The following is a 26775-nucleotide window of genomic DNA, read 5'->3' as shown; positions in this document are numbered from 1 at the left end:
ATAAAAGATTTTATCCAAATAAAATTGATTTTATCTTTCAAAATAAAAGATCATATTTTCAAAATATTTTATCTCATCCAAAATAAATCATATTTATCTTGAAATATTTTTAAAATAAAATATTTTTTTTTGAAAACCGTGCACCAACCACTGTGGTGTGGCCAGCCTAAGCCGGCCACGGTGGCCGTACACCTTGCGGTGTACGCTGCCGAAGCAGCGGCTGCAGTGTCGTGCAACACTTTTCACGGTGCTGCTGCTGCTCTTTTGTTCTCGGACCCTGCTGCCCCCCCCTCTTGGACCACCACTTGCGGCAGCCACCGTGGCCGCCGCCCAAAACTACACCAAAATAAATTTATTTTTTTTCAATTTTAATTAACAACTTTTGTTAAATAAAATTCATATGGTCCATGATAAATTAAAACATAACTTTTATGCTAATTTATCCGATTAAAATTAAATTCACAATCTAATTTTAAAATCTAGGGTTCTTCATGAAAAAAAATCCCCCAATTTAATTTAACTTTTAAATCAAATCATTGATCATGCAAAATTCATAATTTATACATAAAATCAACTAGATTAAATTCATGAAGCATAAAACAAACGAAATCGAACAAAAATCAAGCACAAAAAATCAGATTTTAGGGCTAATTAGGTTCAAAATTTTTGAAAAAAATAGGGTTAGGGTTCAAAAATTTCGAATGCTCTAGGGCTTAATTCGGTCCTCTTCATGGATATTTTGAGCATAATTAAATCAGATTTAATCGATTCCAAAAGTTAAATCACATTTAATATAATAATTGGCCCATAATTAAATTATTCTCCCTCCTAATTGAATTAAAATTGTGGACTATCAAAGAATTATAGTCAATATGCGTAAATGCAATAGACTAACTGATACCACTGTAGCGAATTATAGGTACTACGCAGCGGAAAAACATGAATCATATTCATACAATACCTAATCCCAAGATCTAATGCATAACACATAAAGAACATATAATCGTACCTTTGAAGCGTGATTCCACGTGCGATTGAGCAAGAACAATGGGAGATAAAAAACCCCAAGCGTGATTCCTCTACTTAGTCCACGAGCATGGATTAAACCTCCACTAATGCTAGTTAGTTGTGACTGAACACTTCAATCAACCTTCAACGTAGATTTGAGCCACGAACACACCACAACACCACCCACGCGCCACCACACGCGCCACCCGGGGAAGAGGGCCGTACGGACAGGGAGGAGAGAGAGAGTTAGGGTTTTTGGGAAACTTGGTTGCTTATGTGACAATTCACTGTATGTCAATTGTTATGTCATGCAACCCTAGGCATGGTTTATATTTATAGATCATATCTAGAAATAAAACCATGTCAAGTCCAAAATCCATTAGACTCTTCTAACTATCCAAGCCCAATTATCAACATAGTATGTTATGAACTCATGAGGCCCAATTATGGGCCTCTAACTTGTTTAACCCAATACTCTTATGTGTGACCTTGTAGGATCCATTCTATAAGGCTTTGGGCCATTAAGCTAGCCCAAAGATCAATTGTCATATCTAGCACCAAACATTGACGACCTTTTTGCAGGTATTTACACCCACCTAATATCTGGTAATATATTTCCTTGCTCTTTCTCAAGTGGATGATGACTTGTTGGATATATGTTGGTTTGTTGGATTAATTTTCCCCTCCCATGGATTATTTGATATATGTTTGAGTGTATTGTCTCATTCAAGCTTGGGGGAGGATGTTCTATCATGTTTGGTCGGGTGTTGATTCATATATGCTATGCACCTTTTTATATGCATTTCCTTGTTCTATATCTTGAAAAACTACAAAAAGATTTTTGTTTCTTTCATGGTAAATTTGCTTTGTGTTTCGTTTTGTTCTTGCTTTGGACATAATATTTTTGGACTTGTATAGTTGACTGCTTTTCTTCTTAAATGTTAATGGTGTCCACGATTTGAGAGTATCTTTGGTTAACTCTAAGATAGGACATGCTAAGGTAGTTGTTTAGACCTATTGGGACCTTGAAGCCCGATTCTATTTGTTTTTGAAAAATTCCAATTGCTTTATTTTGGTGAATTGTAGCTAATAGTGAGTTTTTTGCTACAAACATGTGTGGTTTCATTGTTTTCAAGCCTTTACATATCTTGCATGAGCGGCATGGATCCTTGACTATTACGGACCTTATCTTTAATCTTGACTCATAATTCTCGAACACGAGACCGAACCATCCAGGAAGGACAAAGGCATCTTTTAGGGGTGGTATTTTTCATTTCTAGGATAATGTTCTTTATTTTTAGTTCATTGGGCTTACATTTGCCTTCTTGCTAACCATTTGAGCCTTTTCCCTTCTTTTGAAGCCACATCTGTAGAACTTTGAGCCTTTTGTTTCTTTTTGTTCCATTTTTGGTTTTTGTGAAGCAAATGACCATGTTCTTGGAGATTGTGGTATATAAGTTTGGATATTGGTTCTTAAATCTAAGCAAGCTTGTGTTTTGTATATCTTGTGAATAATGGCAAGTGAATAAATGAAAAAGGCGTCAAAAGTTTAAAAAAAAGGCAAGGACATTCAAATGAAAAGTTGAAAAAGTCGTCCAAATTATAAAAAAAAAAGGCAAGGACAATGAATAAAGTGAAAAATTAATAAAAAAAAAAGAGAAAAAGCAAAGCAAATTCAAAAAGCTTTGGAAAAATTGAAAAAAAACTGAAAAATGAAAAAATTTAAAAACATTTTGATGTAAATGTTTCTCCCTATTTTAAGCATTGAGGACAATGCTTTGTTCAAGGTTGGGGGGAAGCGTCATACGCTTTTTGTATATATGATTGTGGTTATAGCTTTGAATAAGCTTGGGGGTGTTAGTTTGTTTTTGTTTGGTGACTACTTAATTGTGATCAGGAGAAGAAAGAAATTCCGAGACCAATTTCTAATTGTGATTCTAAGAAAAGGCCCATTCTTTGCTTCACTATTACGGATACCACCAAATTTTTAAATTTTAAGCCTACCTTCATCCATTTTCCCTTACGTTACAACCTTTGGGAAAGCCTTTTTGACCTAGAGACTGAATCACATATCGGGGGAGGGCATTATGAGTTAAAGCCTAAGGAGAGGGGATGCAAAGTCAAGATGTTGAGAAACCTCAATTCTATTTGTTTTTCCGGTTCCTTTGAGGAACTATAGAGTTGCTCACTAAAAGTATATTTGAAGGTAATTGGAAGAATGTGCTAAAATGTTTTGAGATGAAAGGTAATCGCATTTGAAGGTAATCCTATGTTTCAATAAACCTTAGGTATATTAGAACGTGCACTCCCTTACTTGTTTAGAAAGATTTGCATTCATTTGTGCTTGTACATTTGGAAAAGTCCTTTCATGAACATATGTTTGCTTTTCTTGTATTTTGGTTTCTTTTTCACGTTTTGCCTTGTTTGTATTATTACGAGAGTTATATATCTTAATCTTTTAGGAAACCCTTACGAGAGCATCACTCATCTTCTAGGGCAATATAGGGGTTTAAATGGCTTGTCTTTAGTTGCTTAAATTGATCGTGATTCCTACGAAAGTGAGTTAGTGTTTATTCTTGTCTCTTCTCTTCTTTTTGTTTGTTTGAATAAGCTCATCATTTCTCCCTTGGTTTTGTTTTGCTCGAGGACGAGCAAAAGGTAAACTTGGGCGTATTTGATGGGTTTCATAAATGGCACCCATTTGATAAGCATTTAGGTTGTTTTCTTCCTCTTTTCATAGCTTTCATGCTCCATAAATGCCTAGTTTTATGAATTTGGTCTTGGTTTTACCTTTCTTCTCTTATTTTGTAGCTTTTATGGATTTTGTTTGTTTTTCTACTCTTTTATCCTTTGTTTTCTCTACTTTCGTGGTTGTAGGTATTGTACGAGGTTCATGTCTTGATATTGGTGATTTACTAAGGTGGAAGATGCTTTTGGAGCAAGCTCATGGCAATTGGAAAGCTCAAGATGCAAGGATGTGGATTCTCCAAGTTCTAGCTCTTGCTCTCTCAAGCCGTGCTCTAATGAAGATGGGGTGTTGAACCCACTGTCAAGTGCTTTTTGGGACTGCCGCTCTTAGTGTTCATCATCATCATATCGCGCGTCCATTTAAAGACCATAGCAAACAAACGAAGCCGCAAGAAGATCCGAAGAAACCCAGAACAACGCGGGCGCGCAGGCCTGCTGCGCGGGTGCTCCTCTGCGGGTTCCAGCTTCGCTCTTCTTCAATTTTTGCCTCTTATAAATACCCTTTTTAACCTAATTTTTGGATGAAAGTTTCATATTAGATTTTGATGATAATTTTAACTCAGTTGAGAGCTTCTCTCTATAGTTTTTAGGGTTAGTTTAGGAGTAGATTTTAGAGAGGTAAAGTGAGGAATTTCAATGGTGATTCAGAGATTGAAGATTTAATGGTGACAATTGTGTTTAAGATATTCTCTATCATCACTAAGCATTCTTAACACTATCTCATTTTATTGCTTTGTTTAATTTCATATTTGTTTGGTTTGATTTTGATGCTTTTTCTTTGATTAGTGTAACTGTTCTTCATAGATTATTAATTTTTCTTTTCTTTAGTTGTTTGTGATTAGATGATGATGTTTGAGTAGTTGTTTGTCTAGGGATATGGTGAAACTTGTACAATTGATTGATTGTGCTTAATTTGTGGATTGTGGTGATTAATTGTTGAGATTAAAGTGATTAATGGAAGTTTGGATGTGTGTAATTCGATTAGGCCTTGATTATTATGCTAGATTGCATTGTAGTTTCTAATGATACGGACAATTGATTTAGGAATTGCAATTGTCGATTGAGCTTGATTAGTGATGCTCCTCGTTAGAGTCTCTCGTAGTTGGCGCTAGTTTAACCTCTAGAAGATAGCTTGTTCACTCTTTTGATTGAGCTTACCATTAGTCTTCATAACCACTGACTTGCATGTATTACCGAGTTGCTACAATTGTCATGATTACTTGTTAATCCTCGTTCCTAGTGCATTATTTGTTTAGTTCTTCGTTTTGTTAGTTGGTTAGTGTTTACTCTTTATCTTTGTCTTCGACCTAGCTTAGGCGCATAATTGAGAGCGCTTGAACATTACCGTTCCTTTGGGTTCGACCCTTGACTTGCCTCTATATTAGTATTTATGCTGGTTAAGTGTTTATAAATTTAGTTTGACTGAGGGAGGATTAGTTTCAATGACCTAGTCTCACCCCTTGTCAAGTTGCTAGTCCATAGGCTGGTAGTTGTATGCCGCTTGTCCTCGAAAGAAGGCAGGCAGGATGTTGGGCAAAGCAGGCGGCCTGTATAATGGTTGTGCCATGTACTATGCCGAATTGATTACATGCGGCCTTGACTGTACGAGAGGGCCGCTTGACAGGCTCCCTTGTACAGATTGAGAATTCCTCACAGAGGTATTCTGAAAGGTATAATGGTAAGTCGACGTAGATGCCGACTCTGACAGTTGTTGGGTCCTCTTTTTCTCGATGTAGTGTCGAGCATCAGGGAATGTTTTCTTGCTACCATCCGGCTATACATGCCGGATGGCTTTTCTTGTCACCATTTCTGAGAAACGGAGTCTCGAAAGGTCAAACTAGGGTCGAGCCTTCTCCTTTATAGCATGGTGAGAAGTCGGCTGACGGTCCTGGACCGACTTTTGTTTTCCAACTTGAGCTGGTTTTGTGGCCGAATGTTCCTTTCTAGGAGCAGCCGACCGCTTGGTGATCAAATCCTTAATTTCACCCTTGAAGCTGCTCACGAATCTCATGAACTCATCTGGGGTGACTGCGGCTCACCCTTCCGCCTGGGAAGGATCAGGCGGCTGCCCTAATGGCTTACTTGACTGTTTAGGGGGCCTGCTTAGACCCGCCTAGCTTGCATTGCGCTCCTGCCTGTCTTTGTGACGAACGCGCTTAGAGATGAGCGACCCGTCTGGGGCCACATTGGTTTTGATGTCTCCATCGTCACTAGAGTCATGGTCCGATTGGACCACTACTTCTTCTGGAGATCGATTGGTCTCAGGATGCGGCACAGGTTAATCTTGAGAATCCATCTTAGAGGAACTCTACCCACAGACGGCCCCAAATGTTTCGAGGTTTTTCGTGTCCCTTGGGAGAGTTACAACTCAAGACTGGATTCAACAAGGGCGCATGTACCTGCAAAACAAACGGAACTTCGAATGATCGGAGGTTCGCCTCCGAAGATTAAGTTAGTACGGAATTGGAGTAAAACGTGTGGAAAGTTATCTGCTCGGATTCCAATTTCAGGTGTTCTCTGTTTTATAGAGCAATAAATGACTTAATGATTAAGACGTAAAGTTCTAGGTGTCAAAGATGTCCTAATAATTGGGGGAATCTCCCTATTTATAGGGTCCTATGAAATCACGCCCTACCCTAGGGTTTGAGGACCTAGGGATTAGGGCAGCGCCGTTTTGCGACGTCCTTGGAGTTTGGGCCTTGAAGGCTGCCACTTCTAGGGGTGTCTCTGAGTGACACGTGTCATCCATCTAGAGAGTCTATTTGGACGCCTATTAGAGGGACATGTGTCGATCTCTTATTGGTCCACTTGGGGGGTATTAAATCCCACAAATAAGTAGTGATGGGCTACGCCAAAGCGAGGCATCACTATTACTCCCTAGGATACGTAAGGCATACTGGGTATGCAAGTTGGTTTTTGTTATACTCAACGATATGTGTGATGGAGTCCTAACATGTCGTGGAAAAGTGGATAAGTTGTTGAGAGAGCATTAGATGCTACAATTTATCCAACCAAGAGTGGCTTGGAGTAATTAGCAAAGAGTTGCTTACCTTAGTAGATTGAGTGTTAAGACAAGCTAAAGCATGCTTAACCGCTCTTTGTTTCTTTGGATCTTAGAATCGACTTATTGTCACTAAATGGGGACAATTTAAATGTGTGAATAAGTGATGGGCATTAGAACGGTCGCACATTCCACACTCAATCAAACTCACTTATAAACAAACATCCTACAAACCAAGCATAATGACAAGTAAGAGTTCGGTCCACAAAGAACAGGATATGGTTGCTAAAGATCTTAACACTTAAGCTAATTCGAAGTCTCTGGTCAATTGGGAGTTCGTCAAGTAGACAAACAAGCTATGGTTCTAAAACAATGGATAAAAGACACAAGGGAATGGGATCCGCTCAACCAAGGCAATTATGCAAATAGGGAGCAAAATAGACAAGAATAGCAAGGACTATATGTAAGATCAACCTCATGCAATTAGAAAACAACTCACACTACTAAACTTAGATTCCTCATTAGTTTAGCAATAGAAGATAGTGAAAGGAATGGTGTCCTTCGAACAAGTGTACTATTCCGTTAGTGGGCTCAGAATTATTAGAAAGCTAATATATTCAGTAAGGTCAAGTGATCGGAATGTCTAGGTGGAGGTCGCTTTCGATCAGTAATATTAATGCATAATTAATATTACAGCTTAATCTTGACTGAACCCTTCAGGTCACACCCTTTGTAGTAAACGAACCGACTCGACGAATTAATTCAAAAGAAATTAATTCGTTGCCCGAGTATTAAATATTTAGACGTCGGAAATTCGAGCTTAGAGCGTCAAAACCGAGCGTCGGAAGTCGAGTAAAAGATAATAAATGACGAGATGCGCAAATAACAATAAATCGCCAATATTTCCCAAAATACCCCTTGCATCGGAGTGCCCCGAGAATCTGAGTGCTAGTGTCAAAATGTCCTAGCATAGGTGGCTAGCAAGCGCACCAAGCCGAGCCATGCACGGCTGGCTGAGCGCACCACAGCTAGCAGCCGCAAGCATCGCATGCTAGCAGCAGCTAGCAGCGCACGCACGGGCTAGGCTCTCAGTGGGCTGTGGCTGGGCCATAGGGCCGTGTACTAGGGGAGAAACTGGGAACATATGGAAAGAAAGTGGGGTGAGGGACATGTGGCACAAGGAGAGTATTGAGTGGGGAGCATGTATGGTCCCTTACTCTCCATGTGGTCCTCACCACCCTTTACATATGATAATGCCACTTGTAGATTTATTATTAGTTTGCTTATTTATTTTAATTTAGCTTTAAAATAAATTGTGGAATTTCATAACTCCCACATTGATAGGATATAAATTCCTACTCTCCCTCTGGCCTATAAATACCCATGTTGGGTTTTTTGGAAGAGTGCTTGAGTAGGAGTTCAATAGAGCATTGCATTAGCAAAAACTCTTAAACTCACATAATACTCGGGTTTTTGTCGGACCTCGCTAAAGTCGCTAGTAGTTTTGCGGGTGGACTTTCGTTGGTGGTTCTCGTGTTAGCAGGGCTAAGCTTTCAAGTAAGAGCCCGTTTTTGAGGGCGAAGCACGCGTCAAAGGTAAATTCCGATTTTATCCTTTTATGTTTATTTGTTATGCTTTATGGTTTTATTAATTGCGAGTGGTTCTTTGGGTCGGGGTTGTTTCCGCGGTAAGTTGGACTTACCAAACCCCAACAGCGGTATCGGAGCCACGCTCATTTATTTTTAAAATCATAATATTTTTTCAAGGTGTTTTTTTATGGCTTAATTTTCTGGTCTTGAATTGCTAATTAGATTAGTAGCTCGTTTTATATATTTTCACCTCGTATTTAAGCTATCTTCATCCCCGAACCCAGATTTCAACCCAAAAATAGTGAATTTTTGGTGGAAAATGTGTTCTGGAAATGGTTTGAACCATCCAAGGGACGGTTTTTAGCCAAAAAACGACCAAAAATGAAATTTTCGAGGGTTTTTTCATTTTTACGAAAAATTTTAAGTCTTTCTAACCTTGAAAATTAATTGCATATTTATGGTGGTTATGTAATTGTTCAATACATATTTTATATGCAATTTTAAACCTCTTTAGGCATGATTACTTGGTAGTAATTTGTGCTTGAAAGCTTGGTTTTATTTTTCACATAATTGCAAACTAATTGCATTAAGTGTGAAATTGTTGTTCTTTGAGGCTTCCAAGTATTAAAGATTCAATATTTAATTATGTTAAGTGAATGAAACTTTATATTACTAAATTCCATGAATGTTTGTTAAACTTTATAATTTAAACATTTTTTAGTTGATTGGAATAATAAAGTTTTAATCTTTGTGATAAAAAATTGTTTATCTTCATATTGGAAGATATAATTTTTCAAGGATTCACAATTATTAAAGTTGGAATCTTTATTGAACTTATGTTCATTTTTCCAACTCCCTCTTATTTTGTCAAAAACTCGAGATTAATTTAAATTAATAAATTAATAGTGAGTAATTGCCCTCTTATTTTTTGTTGCACCAAGTTAAACCAATTTAATTAAAGAATGGTTCTTCGGAATTATTTTGGTTACATGCACTTTGAAAATTTTATTTAAGTTAGGCTTGTTTAAATTTTTTTTTATTTTTCTCAAATAAATTAGTTCTAAAATTTATTTAGAATTAGTAATTATGTCATGCAAAATTGGGATCAAAATCCAGAGGTTATGGCACGCAAAACGAGGCAAAACAAAACACTTGGCTAGCCAGGCTGCATAGCAGCCCGCATGTGGCTGCCAAGGATGGTGCCCCACTCTTGCGCGCTAGCCTATCCGTGGCTGCTGCTTGCTGCCAGCAGCAGGGCGCCCAACAAGCACCAAGCAGCAGCACGGCGCAGCAGCAGCATGGTGCTGTGCGCGCTGTGCGTGCTGCCTTGCTTGGCTGGCCGCGGCTGGTGCAAGCACGAGCACATTGGTGCATGGCTTGGGACTTGGTGCATGCGTCTTGTAATAGGGGATATGCGTAGACGTTGCTTGCGAATTAATGTGATGCAATGAGTTCGTACAACATGGCCATCAAGGGCCACGTTATTGATGTGTGAAAGTTCGTTGATGTGGGCGGTGTAACGCTTAGCGACATTGGGCACACTCCCACGTTCATTGAGCATCAAACGGTTGTGCGGAATGTGAGCACTCCATGTCTTAGTGATAGGCACTTAGACATTTTGGACTACGTAATTTTTGCTTAAAATTGTCGCTTTAATTATTTTATTAATCTAATTTGTTTTTTAATTATTTTAATAAATTTTGGAGGCTAGGCCTTGGTTTTGAGCGGCATTGGTAAAATCTATTTTGACAAATTTTGGAGTTTACCGGCTTAATTAATAGGATTAATTAAGTTGGATGCGGAATTTAGTAGGAGCTTCAAATGTTAATTGCGCTTATTTACACAACCGGTTAAAACAACTTTGACTAGTTTTAATTAGGCGTGTTAATTGGATTAATCACCTAAATTAGTTACTGGTTCACGCGTGTTTATGCATTGATACTTGTTTATCGTTGTAAAATGCATGGGCCACTCACAAATAGTGAATGGATGTATGGAATGTATATTCTCTCACAGGTTTTATGAAATGGCAACTAGTGGGATCCGATTAGGAGAGAAAATACGGACTGCGATCCATGATGTATTTTTGTAAATCTAAATATAGTCTGCGTACCGTTGAGTATTTTTGTACCTTAATATTTAGATTAGTCCTAATCTTAGATACTAGTAGTTGCATTTAATTATGGTCAAGTCTTGAAGATGGAGGTTCTTGGAAGACGTAGCCATGAAGTTGCAAATGAAGACCTTTTGAAGATTTGAAATCTCAAGGGGTCATGCTAGTTGCCAAATGCATCTATACTTATGTTTTCCGATTATATATATATATATATATATATATATATATATATATATATATATATATATATATATATATATATATATATATATATATATATATATGAATTATATGTTAGATGCATGTTTAGGATTTCGAATGTTGTGATGAAGTTCACTTAAATCAACTAACATAGAAACCCTAGTTCCCTAAATATTGAGTAAAACTTGTCATTCCAAAACAACACTTACCAACCTAACGAGGGTAATGGTGGGATACGCCAAAGCGAGGCATCACTAACTCTCCTAGGAGCGTAAGGCATACCGGGTATGCAAGTTGGTTTTGGTTGTATTTAACGTTATGAGTGATGGAGTCCTAACATGTCGTGGAAAAGTGAATAAATTGTTGAGAGAGCATTAGATGCGACGATTTATTCAACCAAGAGTGGCTTGGAGCCATTAGCAAAGCGTTGCTTACCTTAGGAGATTGAGTGTTAAGACAAGCTAAAGCATGCTTAACCACTCTTTGTTTCTTCGGATTTTGGAATCGACTTATTCTCACCAAATTGGGGACAACTTTAAATGTGTGAATAAGAAGTTTTAAATAAGTTTAATTAAAAATGCATGAATTAAATCTTATTTAAATATCATGAATGGTTTTTCATTTCCAAAATTATTTCAGTTGTAGAATCATGTCTTCAACTATCGACAACAATCTTATGTTCCCAGAACTTCTCGAGAGGTTATCATTTAGCTTGAATTTGGTAAACTTCAAGGAATGCGAAGAGGAACTCTGTTTGACCCTCCGCAATTGCTACCTAGAGCATATCTTGGATACGCTCATCCCGAGTTTCTACTCAAAAGGGATTTTGAGCGATATGGCTCATGAGGAGTGGAGTTATGATGGCAAGAGAGTCTCTCAACTCATGGCCAACTCCATTCCGGAACAGTGGAAGAAGAAATTCTTTAACTACCTTCCTGATGTACTTCTCAAGGCTCTAGAAGATGTGGTCAATTTGAGGGTAACAAAGAGCAATAAGGGAAACTATGATGGACTCGTGGAAGAAGTGACTAGGTCATTGTCTAACATGAGGATCAAGCCACTGCAAGATGGATGTCTTAGCAAAGAAAGGCAAGAAGTATGGGCTAGGGTCTATAGTGAAAGACTTAAACTCGGGATGCCACTTCAAGCCCATGTGCAAAAGATGACAAGGTTATTTAACCATATGGAACTGATTGGTAAATCGGTGGAGGATGAGCAAGCGACTCATATGCTTTTAAGCTCATTCCACTCGGTATACGTTGCAATTAAGATGCGACTTACTAACAATCAGAACAAGCTGTCCAACAAGGAAGTTGTCCAAGAGCTCCAGAAAACCTATTCTTGCAAGGCGGCGAAGTTTGCTCTAAGTCTCAAGAAAAAGGAGTTAAAAAACAAGGCAAAGATGCACTGCTTCTATTGTAGTAAGCAAGGCCACTACAAAAGAGAATGTAGCGAGTATCTGGAAGATGAGGCAAGAGGAAATATAGCCTCAATCTCAGGTATCATCTACACACTTGAAAATAAGCAATTTATAAGGTATTAGATACCGGAAAAGTTGACTCATTTTATGCTCTTATTTCAGGAACGAAATGAGCGGTGTTTTTCAAGTGGTCATGAGTACACAAGTGGAAGATGAAGAAAATCTATCCAATGAAAGCTTGTAATCTCTTGTATTTTGTCTAAATTCTAAAACTTGTTAAGTTTTATCTACCATACTTTGATCTTGCGACATTGGACATCATTTCAACCTTGATCACAAGATCTTTGGTTTAAATGTCCTGCTTATATTTATGGAAATTACACCTTTTGTGTGTTTAGACAAAATTGTTTATGATACTACCAAAAGAGCTAAGACCATGGAGTTAAACTAAACTTATTTGTGGCATTGTCGTCTTTGCCATATTAACATCAAACACATCAAGAGACTTCCACAGGAAGGTGTTCTTGACTCTTTCGATTTAGAATCGTTTGAGAATTGCGAGGGATGTTTATTAGGCAAGATGATTAAACAACCATTCTTCAAGTTGGGAGAAAGGGCAGGAGACTTATTAGGTCTAATACACACTAATGTATGTGGACCAATGAGCTCAACCACAAGAAATGGACACCGAAATTTTATCACCTTCATAGATGACTATATTATATATGGTTATGTCTACCTAATGTCGCATAAATCTGAATCGTTTGAAAAGTTCAAAGAATTTCAGAGTGAAGTTGAAAATCAGCTTGGCAAGAAAATCAAAGCCCTTCGATCGGATCGAGGAGGTGAATACTTGAGCCAAGAATTCAATGACAATATGAAAGAAAAGGGTATAATTTCAGAATTGACACCTCTAAGAACTCCACAATTGAACGAAGTATCCAAAAGGAGAAATCGGACTTTGTTAGACATGGTACAATCAACAATGGGTCTTAGTGATCTTCCTATCTCTTTCTGGGGACACACACTTCTAACTGTGGCACTAACACTGAACCGTGCACCATCAAAAGCTGTAGAAAAGACTCCATATGAATTATGAACAAAGAAACCTCCTAGGTTGTCTTTTCTAAAGATATGGGGATGCGAAGCATATGTCAAGAAATTGATTTCTGACAAAATTCATCCCTAATCTGACAAGGTTTAATTTGTGGGCTACTCAAAAGAAACCAAAGGGTATTACTACTATAACAAATCGGAGAACAAAGTGTTTGTTGCTCGCGATGGTGTCTTTTTGGAGAAGGACGCCTTTCCAAAATGACAAGTGGGAGGAAAATCGAACTTGACGAAGTTTGTGAGGATGAGAAACAAAATCAGAATGACAGTCAAAGTGCTTAAACAGCATCTATTGACGCAGGTCAAAATGATCAAAATGTGCAAAGTCAAACCGACAATGCAAATGCTCAATCCATTACCCTACGTAGGTCTTAGAGGCCGAGATCTCAACCTGATAGATATCTTAGTTTAGTATTAATCGAGATCTCAGAGGACATCTTGATTATGGATGGAGATGAACCGCCAAACTACAAGCAAGCAATGACAAGCACCGACTCTGCTAAATGGCATGAGGCCATGAGATCTGAAATGGATTCCAAGTTTGAAAATCAAGTCTGGGACTTGGTTGACTTACCCGAAGGTTATACACCTATCGGTTGTAAGTGGATTTTTAAGATGAAAATCAACAAAGATGGAATTGTATTCATTTGCAAAGCTAGATTGGTGGCAAAAGGTTACAGACAAGTTCATTGTATTGTTTACGATGAAACCTTTTCACCAGTCGCAATGCTTAAATTTGTTCGGATCCTCCTAGCGATTGCTGCCGATGAGTGGTATTTATACCACGATTAAGGTTCATTTTGATGGTCATTTTCCCACATTTGTGGCTTGTTTTCATCCTTTTCTTTGCACTTACTTCCCTTTCCCTTTATGCATCTTCTTTCCTAGATTTTTCCCTTTTTCCTACTCTTTAGTATAATTTCCATGCTTATGCTTTATAGGAACGGAGGAAGCTAAGCTCAAGGAAAGCTGAAGGAAGCAAGATTCAGAAGAGGTTTGGCCGAACGTACTGAAGGTGTGGCCGAACCAGGGTGTGGCCGAACCTGCTCAGTGGTTCGGCCGAACGTCGAGGCAGAGTCAAGAAGCAATTTGGCAATTTTGCAGGAGTGGTCGAACCTCAGAAGTTCGACCTAACCAGGATCAGGGAGGTTCGACCGAACCTACCCATGGTTCGGGCGAACTTACCCTGTAGTCCGGCCGAACCTACCCAGTGTTCGGTCGGACCACTCCTCTATTTCAGCTGGCTCTGTACGGACTATATAAGTCCCATATTAGAACGTTTTGATGTAATTAGATTAACTTAGTTTTAATTTTCTGCACATTTTTTTAGATTAATCTAGAGAGAGAAACACTATTATTCTTCATTTGGTAGAGAGAGAAGGTGTGGATTTCTTCATTGATGAACTTGGATTTTGAAGAAGAAGCTTGTTTAATATTTTGTAGATCTTCAACTTCAATTAATGAGCAATCTCTTACTCTTTCTCTTTACTTTTGCATTTAATTTTGCTTGTTTACTTTAATTTTCATTCTTTTCTTATTAATCATGTTGATGCTTATTCATTTGATGATTGATATTGTTCTCAACATGATTTGTGAGTAGTCTCTTAGCCAAGGGTGTGGGGATGGTGTAGTTGCTAATTGTTCATGCTTATAATATTGGGATTAAGTTAATTGTGATTAAAATCTTTGCATGCTTGATATTCTTTGATCTTCTTGCAAGTACACATTGTTAGTTGATTAAAGGTGAATCTTTGCTAACAAGAAACGGAAGTTAACTTAGTTAGGATTCATTACTATCGATTATTCTTTGATTGCACCTCCCAATATATAGTTCTAGTGTGGAAACATAGAGGCTATGTTAGGAGAAACCGATTAACCCCAGAAGGCGGTTAGATTGAACCTTATATCGATATTCATGCATGTTTGGTTCACCACTACAACAAAATAAAGCAAAGGTGACACATATGAGGCGTTGTATATGCCCCCGTTGTCTATTCATAAGGCAACACATTTTTATTCAAAGGCAACAATTTTGAAAACCAAGGTAAAATAATACATAAGGCAACACTTTTACAAAGACAACAAATGAAAAATTTTGCCATCTAAGGAGACAATTCAAAAATGTTTCTAAATGTTGCCACTCCTAAGCATTTAGTAGGTTGTAGGGCTCGAACTTGTGACCTCAAAGTCACAAGGTGACTTCACCACCAACTCCACCAAACTATATATCTATATATATATATATATATATATATATATATATATATATATATCTCACACATTACACACACTCGCCATAAAAGCAATATCTTAAATTATGTTATCTTTTTAATATAAATGTTGCCGTAGATGGCAACATAGATATTAATGTTACATTTTCAAGCAATAGTTTTGTTATTGTTATCTTTTCATGCAACAATTATTATGTTTGTTGTCTTAGACTAGAAAAAGGTAAAACTTTAAGCGACTATAGCCTTATATATTCTAGAGCAACACTTTTTTATCTGTTACTTTAGTTCAAGGTAACAAATAAATATTGTTGCTTTAGATTACTAAGAGTATCATTTCTGTAAGTGTTGCAATCTTAAGTGTTGCCTATTCTCATTTTTTTTTGTAGTGACTATTGATTTGCTTTTATGTTATTTCATGATCAAGCGACATCTACATCTACCCATCTCCCTTGGTGTTTAGTTATATTGATTTTAACTCGTTTTATCTTTAGTTTAATCTCCTAGTCATTCCTATCCTTTGTCCTGAGATAGCTTAAAGTCTAGTGATGATTGCGGTGTTTATGTGCTTCTCCCTGTGGTTCGACCCCTCTTCTTACCATATACTTGTATTAGGATAAGTCGAGTGTTAAAAATTGTATTTGATTTAGGTGTATTTGTCTAACGACGCAATTATTCCTGTATCAAATTGGCGCCGTTGCCGGGGAGGCGACTTCCATTGCTATTTCATTGCTTGTTTGAGACTATCTCATCTTTTATTTGTTGGTGTTTGCTACTTTTGTTACTTGTCAGTGCTTACGTTCTTCTTAGCTTTGTTTTATGAACAGAGGACGAACCCGCTCAAGATCTTTGATTCCCATCGATCCAGAGCTAGAGAGGTCTTTGTCCCTACTTCGAAGAGAAGCAAGACCAAGGAGTAGAAATTCTCACACCCCGACGAGATAAGTAAGAGAATTAGAAGATACTCCACCCTCTTCACCCTCAAGTGAAGAATTAGATAGCCCTAACTCATCATCGAGTCTGGAAATCAACCCTTTCTCAACCTATAATTTTGAGAGTGAAGAAGGTCCTAAAATGGGAGATAATACGCCTTTGAGTCGTCTTGGGTCCCCCGAAGCTTTTAGAGCGCAAAGTGGGATCCTAACTCCTACTACTCAAGCCAACAATTTCGAGATCAAGCCTAATTTGATTGCTTTGATTGAGAGGAAACAATTCTCGGGTGGAAAGTTTGAGAGTCCTCATGAGCACTTAAAAGAGTTTGAGAAATATTATGACACAATAAAGGCCAATGGAGTGACCCCAGAATATATTCGCCTCAAGATGTTTCCATTTTCACTAATTGGGAGAGGTCTAGAATGGCTAGAGAAGGAGGTTCCCCCTAATTCTCTCACAACATGGGACCAAGTGACTACGACTTTCTTGAGGAGGTTTTATAACCATAGGAAGACCGCCAAGGCTCGCTCTTTGATTCAAGGTTTTCGCCAAAAGAGTGGTGAGTCTCTAAGTGCAGCATGGGAACGATACAAAGAGCTTCAGCGTCAATGCCCACACCATGGGATACCCAAGTATCAAATCATTCACACTTTCTATGGAGGTCTCACACCTCAAGGAAGAACAAGCCTAGACGCCGCGGCTGGCGGTCCAATCATGAACAAAGGAGAGCATGAAGTGGAGTGTATTATAGAGGAGGCCGCAAAGCACTATGATGATTAGTAAGGGTGTTTATGCAAGGAGCAAGCCAACGCAATCAACAACCTCTCTACCCAAATCTCCAAAATGACAAAGCAAATGGATGAATTGATGAAAGAAAGGTCCAATCCTCATGGTAATACCTCCCCTTCAACCAAGGGAGGCAATGGTATGGATACTTCCTCCTCCTCTTCTTACAATACAATGCCCCAAGGATGCATGTTTTGTTCTAATTGTGAAACCTATGATCATGATACCTCCCATTGTGTATATGCTTGTGAAGTTCAACCCCTTTCCCATGAACATGATGATAATATGGAAAATGTCAATGCTATGAATTTTGCTCCTAGATTGGGAAATTTAGGGAATTTAAGGCCAAACTCCAATCAAATGGGGAATTGGAATCAAGGCGGAAACCGTGGTTGGAACCAAAGTGGTGGTGGTTATGATAACCAATACCATGGTGGGGGAGACCCTTCCAATTTCAATGGAAGAGGCTACTCTAACCAAAGGGGGTATGGTAATCAAAACCAACAACCTAATTCCCGATACCATGACCATCAAAATAAAAATTTTGGTGATCAAGGTAACATGGGAAATAATCAACAAAGCAATGTTCCTAACCAAGGCACCGGAGGCAATAGGGGTCATTATGTTTCTAACTATGCCCAAACTAATAGGCCTCCGGGTTTTCATCAACCCCAACTTCCTCCACCTCAACAACCTCTTCAACTTGAAGCCCCTCCAAATGATCCCGTGATGGCTAAATTAGATGCTCTATTGAAAATGCGTGAGGAGGATCAAAAGAAACATGAAGAGGCCCAAAAACGCACCAATGCTCACATGAAAATGCTTAAGACCCAAATTGCTCAAATTGCATCTAATTCATCCCCCTCTTCTTCTTGTTCTTCTTCTCACATTCCAAGTCAAGGAGTCAACCCAAAACATTTGTATGCCGTGACAACTAGGAGTGGGAAGGTAGTAGGGAGTGACCCTTTAGTTGAGGAAGAACCCCAAGAAGAGGAGGAGTTAGAGAATGAGGGTGAAAAAACCAATGAGCCATTGAGTGTTGAAAAGGAAAAAAATGTTGAGGTGCCAAAGGAAAAAGAAGCTGCCCCCTTGCCCCTAAATCGCCAACCTAGAGAGGAGAAGCTACCCTTTCCACAAAGATTTGTGAGAGCTAAACTTGATGCCCAATTTGGGAAGTTTTTGGAAGTCATTAAGAATTTGAATATTTCCGTCCCTTTTGTTGATGCTATGAAGCAAATGCCCCAGTATTCCAAATTTTTGAAAGATCTTTTGAGTGGGAGAAGGGAGTGTGAGACGGTGAGTTTGAACGCCAATTGTAGTGCAATTCTTTCCAATAAACTTCCTACCAAATTGAAAGATCCGGGTAACTTTTCCATCCCTTGTTCTATCAATGGCATTGAATTTGATAAAGCCTTGTGTGATTTAGGAGCAAGTGTGAGTCTCATGCCCTATTCCGTCTACCAAAAGCTTAGTGTAGAAATTAAACCCTCTCCCCCACTAACATTACTCTCCAACTAGCGGACCGTTCCGTTTAGTTCCCCATGGGCAAGGTTGAGGACATTCCCTTTAGGGTAGGAAATTTCATATTCCCCATGGATTTCTATGTGCTAGAGATGGATGAGGATGAGAGGATTCCCATAATTTTGGGTAGACCATTTCTAGCTACTTCTAGAGCTATCATCGATGTGAAGGAGGGTGAGATATCCTTGAAAATTGACAATGATTCCATTGAGTTTGATTTGAAATAATGCCATGCAACAACCCTCATCAAGTGGTGAATGCTTTAGGGTAGATGTTCTTGATACCGTTCTTAATGAATTTTCTCGCTCCCACTTGCATGCTACTAATGATCCTCTCAAAAGTGTGTTGGTTAACGAATTAAAGATAGGTACTCACAAAGAAGACATACAATTCTATGAGAATTTTCTTGAGGAAAGCAAGAAGGAGTGCAAGGATGCGAGCATGGAAGAAGAGGCTCCTTACATTCATGACCTCTTTCAAGTTGAAAAAAGAGGAGAGCCCCAATGGTAAGGGATCACCAAAGGTAGACTTGAAACCTCTACCTGTGGGCTTGAGGTATGCATTTCTTGGTCCCGATGAGTCTTTCCCCGTGATTGTCAAATTTGACCTAACGGAGGAGCAAACCTCCCTCTTGATAAATGTTTTGAGAAAACACAAGACAGCTTTGGGCTATACCATTGATGATATCAAAGGTATAATTCCATCTTTATGCATGCACAAAATTGATCTAGAGGGAGATGCCAAACCCGTTAGACAAAGGCAAAGAAAGCTTAACCCTTCCATGCAAGAGGTTGTGCGGAAGGAAGTGGCTAAGCTTCTTGATGCGGGAATTATTTACCCAATTGCTCATAGTGATTGGGTATCTCCCGTGCAAGTTGTGCCTAAGAAAGGGGGCATGACGGTAGTAAAAAATGATCATGATCAACTAGTGCCTACTAGGCTCGTTACCAGTTGGCGCATGTGCATTGTCTATCGCCAACTTAACACAAGTACATGCAAAGATCATTTTCCACTACTGTTCATTGATCAAATGTTGGAAAGGCTTACAAAGCATTCCTTCTATTGTTTCCTTGATGGTTACTCGGGATTTTTCAAAATCCCAGTTGACCCCAAGGATCAAGAGAAGACGACTTTTACATGCCCCTACGGTACTTATGCGTATCGTAGGATGCCTTTCGGGCTTTGTAATGCCCCCGCAACATTCCAACGTTGCATGATGTCCATTTTTAGTGATATGATTGAGGATGAGATAGAGGTCTTCATGAATGACTTCTCCGTTGGAGGAGCCACCTATGAAGATTGTCTATCTAATTTATCTCGTTGCTTAAAAAGATGTGAGAGGGCTAACCTCGTGTTGAATTGGGAAAAGTGCCACTTTATGGTGGAAAGTGGGATTGTCCTTGGGCACAAAATTTCCCATGCCGGCATTGAGGTAGATAGAGCCAAGGTAGAGGTCATTGAAAAACTTCCTCCTCCCACCAACGTGAGGGAAGTGAGATCCTTTCTTGTCCATGCCGGGTTCTATCGGCGCTTTATAAAAGATTTTTCAATGATTTCTAAGCCTCTCACATCCCTATTGTAACAAGACAAGGACTTTGTGTTTGATGATGCTTGTCAAGAGTCTATTTGTAGGTTGAAAGACGCCCTTTGCACCGCTCCTATTATCCAAGGCCCGGATTGGTCTATTCCATTTGAGCTCATGTGCGATGCAAGCGAAGAGGCCATTGGATCGATTCTTGGACGAAAGGATGGGAAACTTCATGTCATACATTATTTTTCTAAAACTCACAATGATGCCCAACGAAACTACACAACTACCGAGAAGGAGTTCCTAGCGGTTAATTGTGTATACCGACCACTCAGCTCTTAAATATTTGATAGGAAAGAAGGAAGCTAAGCCGAGGTTTTTTAAGATGGGTTTTAGTCCTCCAAGACTTCAATTATGAGATGAGAGACAAGAAGGGAGCCGAGAATGTGGTGGCGGATCACCTTTCAAGGTTGGGCGGTGCAAGGTTTGAAGATGATGGTTTGCAATTAGAGGATTCTCTTAGGGATGATGTGCTATATGTCCTTGAAGTGAAGTCGGAGCCATGGTATGCGGATATTGTGAATTACTTTGCTTGTAGTGTCGTACCACCGGATTTCACTTCATAACAACGTTGAAAACTCAAGCATGAGGCCAAGAGATACATTTGGGATGATCCCATTTTATTAAAGGGAGGGGTCGATGGTTTGTTGAGGAGATGCGTCCCCAACGATGAGGTTCAAAGTGTTCTCCATATGTGCCACTATTCTCCTTGTGGTGGGCAAATGAGTGCTCAAAAGACCGCCTCAAAGGTCCTACAATCTATGCTCTTTTGGCCTTCTCTATTCAAGGATGCTTGGATTTTTGTTAAGACCTGTGATATATGTCAAAGGATGGGGAATATTTCTAGGAGGGATGAAATGCCGCAAAACCCATCCTTGAGCTTGAAGTTTTTGATGTGTGGGCTATAGATTTCATGGGCCCTTTTATTTCTTCACATGGGAACGAATATATTTTGGTTGCCGTTGACTATGTCTCAAAGTGGGCATAGGCCGTGGCTTCCCCTACGAATGATTCTAAGGTAGTGGTTTATCTTTTCAAGAAAGTGATTTTCTCGAGATTTGGTGTTCCAAGAGCCATAATTAGTGATGGGGGGTCACATTTCAAGCACCACACCTTCGTTCGACTTCTTGATAAATATGGAGTGTCTCATAAGCGAGGGCTTGCTTACCAACCTCAAACGAGTGGTCAAGCGCAGATCGCCAATAGAGAGCTCAAGGTGATCTTGGAGAAGACGGTTTCTAGAACAAGAAAGGATTGGTCTTCTAAACTCATCGACTCTCTATGGGAATATAGGACCGCCTTCAAAACACCAATAGGGACCACTCCCTATAAGCTTGTCTATGGTAAAAATTGTCACTTGCCCGTAGAGATGGAGCATCGAACGCATTGGGAAATCAAGCAAATCAACTTTGATCTCCATAGTGCGTGTGAGCAAAGGCTTCTAGAGCTACTTGAGTTAGAGTTGAGGATGAATGCCTACGATAGCGCAAGCATGTATAAGGCGCGGACTAAGGCTTGGCACGATGCTCAAATTGTTAAGAAGGAATTTGTCAAAGGCCAAAAAGTCCTCCTATTAAACTCCCGCTTGAAGCTTTTCCCGGGCAAGCTTAGGTCAAGGTGGAGTGGGCCGTACATTATCACAGAGGTGTTTCCGTATGGCGCTTATGAGATTTCCCAAGACGGGCATACTCCATTCAAAGTGAACGGTCACCGGCTCAAGCCCTACTACGAAGGATTTCCAAGTGATGAACCAATTTCTGTGACTCTTCTTGATATGCATCATCAATTTGACCCTCCTTGATTGATTCAAGGAACGTCGAGCTAACGACGTAAACCAAAGCGCTTCCGGGAGGAAACCCGAGTCTCTGACCCTTTTCTCTTTCTTCCTTTCTTGATGCTTTGTTATTTTCCTATCTACAATGTTGGATTGTTGGACTTTTGAATTTTTATTGTGTTGGAATTTTTGGTATGCTTTGCCTTAGCATGATGGTATGGTGTTTAGTGTGTTTTGAAGAGGGGTGTTTGTGCATATTGTGTTGCAAAATGAGCATTTTTTTGAAAAAGCCAGGTGGTTAGACCGAACTCCCTGAGGGTTCGGTCGAACCTTTTGAAAGGTTTGCCCGAACCTTCTTGAGTTCGGTCGCACCTCTTCTGGAACCTAAAGTTGAAAAGTTTCTGCCAAAATTGCAGAAATTAATAATGTAGAGTAGGTTCGACCGAACCTTAGTTCGCCCAAACATTTCTATGTTCGGTCGCACCTGCTTTGGAATTAAAAGTTGAAAACTTTCTGCCAATTTTGTGAATTTCAGGTTAGAGAGAAGGTTCGACCGAACCTTGAGAAAGTTCGTCCGAACTATTTCAAGAGTTCGACCGAACTTACCCAAGGTTCAGCCGAACCTTTGTAGAATTTTCAAAAAAAAAGGGGGGGCTGCTCTTCTTTTCGACCTTCATTTCATTCGACCCTCTCTCTCTATTCTCCTCCTTCTCACTCTAACCTCCATTGCAATCCCCTCCTACAACCTCAAACCTCCATCAAATTCACTCTAATCTTTTTTTTTTCTCACTTATTTTCCATCCTCTACTCCATTTCTACAATCTCTGCCAAAAATTCCACACAAAAATCCCGTCTTTTCATTTCCCCCAATTTCTAGGGTTTGAGTGTTTTGGTGTTTTTGGGTTTCTACTTACTTACAATCAATTGTGGTATGGTTTTCCTAACTTTTGCAAGTTCATTTCTTCAATTTCTCATAGTTTTACCATGTTTTGCATGTTTAAATATGAATTGTGGTATTCTTGAAATTGTTAGTAATAAGTTGTTTGATTCTTGTGGTTCTTTGGATTTACTTGTCGCAATTGATTGGTAATTGATAGTAGAACATGTTGTTATCATGATTATGCATGTATACCTTGGTTTTATTTGATCTCAATGTCTTTGCTTAAAAATGTTGATTTCATGCTAGGGTGTTCATGCTACTATTTGATGATTGAGGAATTCATGAATTGAATGTTGTTGGAGAATGATTCTTGTTGTTTTTGGTTTGATTTTGATGGTTTGGTGAATGATTATCACGTAATTAGGAGACATCATGCCAAAATTCACCTAGACTTTGTTAGGACTTATATATGAATGTCATAGGGTTTCTTGCCCATGCCTTGGTTTAAATGTGTCCATTTATGCCTTGAATTGTATTGTTCTCATCCTCTATAAAATTTTCCTAATAATAGCTCTTGGTAATTTTGTAGAATCATGGTTTTCGGCAAAGAGCAAGTCAAAGAGGAAGAGAGTGGGTGAATCTTCATCAACGAGTTTCCCGACTCCTCTCAGCATAAATGATCATAGCATAATTACTCCGAATGAGCACTTTTGGGACATCTACAAAACCCTCATCAATTGTCCCATCCGTTCAACAAGGTTCTTTTGTCCTACAACGTTGCAAAAGCTAGGATATTGGATGAGGTAGTCCGGTTAGCACAAAATTTTGGATGTGGTGAATTCATCTACCTTCACGCTCACACCTATGAGCAAGTGACTTTGGAATTCCTTGCCTCTCTCCGTAAGGAAGTCATAGAGCCGGAGTTTAATGATTAGGAACCTCAACTTGTGATACATTTTCGCATGTTCAATGTGGAACACTCCCTCACCGAGAGTGATCTAAACGAGATTACCATTGGCATGCGATCGGGCTAGATCATCCTTGCGAGATGACTTCCACTCATCGCATCCCCTACAACGATCAAGAATGGTGGAGGATCATATCCACCAAGGATAGTTTCCGAACTAACACATCTAAGGTCAACAACATCATCCACATAGCCATGAGATACTTTGCTCGGCTTCTCCAATGGAGGCACATATCCAATATGGTGAGAGGGAAGAAAGTCGACAACTCTCTCAGCAGTTTTGTCCACAAGATGAGTACATGTGTCTCAGGGCTGGGGGCATGTGACTACATAGGCGCAACATTGTCTCGTCGCTTCTTTATACAGGGGGTGGACGGACACACTAACTGTCTGGTAAGCTAGTAAGCTCACTAACTATCGTATTTGCTTCCAATCAAGAAGTGTCTGTTCCTGATGGTTCGGCGCGCCTGTCGACTCGTGAGATAACGCCTAAAGTAATCCTCTACCTTTTAGTTCCGAGAGGTAGATCTCGCAAAGCTTAAGCTAAAGTTAAATTTTAAGAAACACCTACGCCGTATACGCCTTTTGCATTTTTATGCTGCACGACAACGCCTTCCTTTCTGCTTCGAACATTAAAAAAGAAGAAAATTCGGACGTTTATAGCGTCAGTACAGTAAAATGACAAACCTATCTATAGGTGCTTTTACATAAAGAACCACCACAGAACTTCTTAAGAAACTCTTACGAAAAACGTTCAAAACGTATGATTAGTGATGGCACAAAGCACGGTGTGCATGCAATAATGATGCAAAAAACTAACAAAGAAGAAAACAAACTACAAAATGCAAAGAAATTTAAAAGATTTTGATAATTTGCGCGCCATTACGTCTAATAACGAGCAAAAACCGTTGGAAAATGATCAAACATATCAAAATAAGGATACTAGTCATTTAAGTGACAAGTATCTGTGCGCAACTTAGTAGGTCGCGCTGGCCAGGCGCGCGCATTATTTTGAGTTACGCTAGTCTGTCACGCGCAAGTGATTCAGTTGCGCGCGACACTTAGTTTAGCAAAAAGAAAATCGCAGAGCGCGATTCTTCATTTCGCTCTCTCTCTCCTTCCTTTACGATTTTCGCCTCTTTCTCTTTCTATAGAACTTGGATTTTCTTATTTTTCGAAGCTAAAGTTAGTAGATCTCGTCCCTTACTCATTTTTGTCATAATCCAATGTAAGTCTTTTGTTAAATTTCGTTTGATTATGGCTTAATTGGGACGATTTTCGAATCGTTAAACACCAAATTTTGAATTTGGGGTTTTTTGATTTGGTCTATTATTCTTGAAATTGTTTGTTCTATGCTGTTATTCTATGTTTAAGGAGTGTTTTGCAAAAAATTTCATGAAAATTGATTAAGTATTAAACCTTATATGAGCATTTCTTTGTTTAAGTTTGTTCTTGCTCTTTTTCCTCAAATTTTGCTCGAATCTATTGCTTTTTCTTGCTCATTTTGGTTACATTTGCTGATTATAAAGTAGATTATAGTAATGGAACTAGTAAAACTTTCATAATTCACATTTTGTGAATTTTAAATTTTTTAAAAATGGCGCAAAGCATACTCATAGCTTGTTTCTTGCCATGTTTTAACCTCAAATTGTTTAGTAGACGATAATTGATGGGCGTTAGAACGATCGCACATTCCACACTCAATCAAACACATTTATTAACATACACCCTACAAACCAAGCATAATGATAAGTAAGAGTTCGGTCCACAAGAAACGGGATATGGTTACTAAAGATCTTAACACTTAAGCTAATTCAAAGTCTATGGTCAATTTGGGGTTCGTCAAGTAGACAAACAAACTATGATTCTAAATTGAAGGATTAAAGAAACTAGGGAATGGGATCCACTCAACCAAGGCAAATAGGCAAATGGGGGGTAAAATAGACAAGGTATATCTAGGACAGTATGTAAAATCGACCTCATGCAATTAGAAAACAACTCACACTACTAAACTTAGATTCTTCATTAGTCAAGCAATAGATGATACATAATCAAATTGCAATAAGTAATGACATACGCAGTTTACATTCCCATGTCAAACTAAGCATATCATGTTATCAAGCTCCTAAGTCAAGGGTAGCTAATCCTATCATAAAGAACTAACAAGCAATCTTATATAATAAATTTAATTGCAATACAAACATCAATGCTTCTCCCAAATTTGCATAATTAACCCAAATGGTTGAGCTTCACCCAACCCCTAGCACGAAGACTACTCACAACTCATGTTTATCAACATGCAAACAAGTATAAGGGCTCTAATGTCTTCAATAATTAGGGAAAAGTGATTAACAATTGAAATAACTATCATCTAATAACAAATTATCAAGAACTAAGAAGGTTTAAATATCATGCAAGAACAAATAAAATCATAAATTGAATGGTGAAAAGTAGAAGGAAGTTACTAATTGAAGCTTGGAAATGTTGAATACAAAGTGCCAATTCTTGAGGATGAATCTTGAAACCAACTATTACAATGATTAATTTGATGAAAACTAAGCTAAATTAATGTTTCAAAACAAAGAGGAGTTTCTAAAAACTATTTCTATCTCTCCCCAAATGAACTAAAGGGAAAGTATTTATACTCCTCGAAACACATAGGGAAATCAGTCAAAAGAAAACAGATTCCCTGCGAAGGAGCGACCGTTCCACGACCAGGAGCACCCGCTCCAGCTTTGTGTACTCCTTCTCCAGCTGACCTCAGAACTACTCCAGTTTAGGGATGAGTGCCCTCTCCTCACAGGTGCACGCCACGCTCCACACAAGGTGCACTTGGTAGTAAGTTCACAGGAAGTTTGGAGCGCCCGCTCCAGAAGGAGCAGGCTCTCCTTTCTCTATTTTT

At 38.9% G+C, this 26775-nt stretch overlaps 1 non-coding gene across 1 annotated transcript; it reads right to left on the bottom strand.

Annotated features, from left to right (window-relative positions):
* Window positions 1–16877: 16877 nt before the first annotated feature.
* LOC145637585 (small nucleolar RNA R71) lies at window positions 16878–16983 on the bottom strand. Its single transcript, XR_014114353.1, has one exon. It is a non-coding gene; the product is annotated as a small nucleolar RNA R71 (small nucleolar RNA).
* Window positions 16984–26775: the final 9792 nt, after the last annotated feature.

The sequence above is a fragment of the Chenopodium album genome, chromosome 6 (genome assembly GCF_948465745.1).
Source record: "Chenopodium album chromosome 6, dcCheAlbu1.1, whole genome shotgun sequence".
NCBI classification, from domain to species: Eukaryota; Viridiplantae; Streptophyta; class Magnoliopsida; order Caryophyllales; family Amaranthaceae; genus Chenopodium; species Chenopodium album.
The sequence above is the reverse complement of the archived record's forward strand: the minus strand, read 5'-3'. Positions and strand labels throughout refer to the sequence as shown.